The following is a 2,254-nucleotide window of genomic DNA, read 5'->3' as shown; positions in this document are numbered from 1 at the left end:
CACCAACTAGTTATTCATTATTTATAAAGTGGGGCAGCTAAATATAGAAACTAGTTTTTGATCATTTACAAGCTTTTGATGGTTTGGACCTTGCACATTGTAAATGACTTACACTTTCTTGCTGATTAAGGGTCTGATTTTCCTTACATGGAAGTCAGTGAATCATTGATCTGAACAGGAACTCTTCAAAGAATTAGACAGCTGTAAAGCAGCACCACACTTTTCTCCACTGATGACTATCTACTTCGTAAATGTCACTATTAAGTTCTGTAAGGTAATGAGGTAGAGGAAGGTAGGAATTAATTTAGCGATGGTAAAGTGCATATAGAATCTAAGATCCCTTTAAGTAGTTTTTTTCCTTGTATGTAAATACCAGACCAGAGTTCTTGGGATAATCTTTGACCACAGGCAGGAAACTAATGAAGTACACAGTCCCTACTGGAAGTACTCATTGCTTGTTCCATCTGGGGAATGCAGATTGCCATTCTCCTCTCTGATGGAGTCTCACATGTGATGCCAAGAGGCACTGCCACAGTGCAGCTCGGCAGCCTCTCTCCCAAAGACTTCATGGGTAGCTGGGCTGGGGACAAAAGGATCAGAGGGGGGCACAGAGGTACAAAGAGGCTGTGCTGGCAGCTCACATTCAACAGCTCAGTGCTGCAGCCACACTTCAAAGACTGCATTGCCCGACTGACCAAACCAAACGGCGTTCTCTGTGGAACCAACAGCAATATTTGTTTGCAAAGCAGATGTAGTTTTATAATTTTAAAACTTTTAAATTGGAATTTTAATTTTCCAGCATTAGTTCCTATGCAGACTAAGGGACTTTATGCACAGTGCTCTCTGCATTTCTTGGCAGCAGCCTGGGGAAAAGCAATGTGGAAATCATGCTCAGAGCTGTCTTGAACTACAACAATCTATTTTTATGAATGATGACATGCCCATCTGTCATGCAGCTTTTTTCAGTGAGGCAAGAAAGGTCTGGCAGCTTACTCATCATCTGCCAAATGGAAGGTAGGGAGAGCTCCTGCCTGCTCTTCTCGACACTCCCTTTACACCAGTTCCTTTCCCAAATCAAAGGCAGCAGTAGGCCTGAAACAGGGAACAGAGGAACATGGAGCAGTGCCATTTTTCTCAGGTAAGAGTTGGTTATAAAACACAGGTAATAACTGTTGCAAGTTTTTAAACCCAGTTTGTAGTGACTGTAAACTTCAAGCATTTGAAATGCAACTTGAAGCCAAACAGAATCAAAATTATCTAATCATCATTTCTGAAATAATTTCTACAGAAATAACACCATAGGTGAGAAAGAGTGTAAAGTAAGCTGACTTTCAGTAATCAGTGATTTTGACCTTCCTGCTCCAAATGCAGGCATGAACATTTTCATCTCAATTTTTCATTTATCAAGGAAAGACAAAACTGATATTAATATGAAAGGGAAGAAAAAACTTTTTCCAGTTATCTCAAAAACTCAATCCTTTCAGAACTTGCAGAAAAATTACATGGAAGCATAATTATATGTGTACTTACAGGTGTAAGTACAGGAAACTTGGAATCCTATGGCCAAGTAAACTCCAGCTTCTCCACTTTTTTTTTTTTTAATATGTAAAATTTTGTTTCTGAGCCTGTCTAGAACTATTCTGTGAGTGTGCATATGGGAGACCTTGGAACAGCCAGTATTAAACTGCCAAAGCAATAGCATGTTTAACACATGCCAACTAGAAGGATCTAAATGATGAGACAAAATTGAGTACAGAGCACTTGGTACTGATTAGGAGCCAAGTAGATTGGAAGAGCACAGCAGCTTTCAAATAAAACAGAGATGTATAGTGTCATATGACTGAAGTATGGCAGAGAACAAACTCTTTCTCTCTCATTCTGCAGGTTTCTATTTCAGTGACAAGTAAAAACTCTGGAATTCCCAATCCAAAACCCCCGAGAGCCTTGAAGTGCAACAGTTCTTCCTAAGGCCATCTACACTGTAGTAGAACACAGTGCCTCAAGACACTGACCAAGCTAGCTCTGATGGACTCTGCTCAATGTAGGAAAAGCACTCAGAAATAGCTCCTTTAGCTCCTTCATTCGTACTGTCAACACCCCCAGGTTTCCAGAACTAACCATCCCAGTGCCAAACAACTGATGTGCATCTAGGATCACCCCAGCTGGTCTGGAACCAGCCTCACTTCATGGCACTGCTGAAGCCACTTCAATGAACTGAACAGGATGGGTGCAGAAGGACAAAGGCATTAACATC

Source organism: Parus major, chromosome 9, assembly GCF_001522545.3.
Source record: "Parus major isolate Abel chromosome 9, Parus_major1.1, whole genome shotgun sequence".
Classification (NCBI taxonomy): Eukaryota; Metazoa; Chordata; class Aves; order Passeriformes; family Paridae; genus Parus; species Parus major.
The sequence above is the reverse complement of the archived record's forward strand: the minus strand, read 5'-3'. Positions refer to the sequence as shown.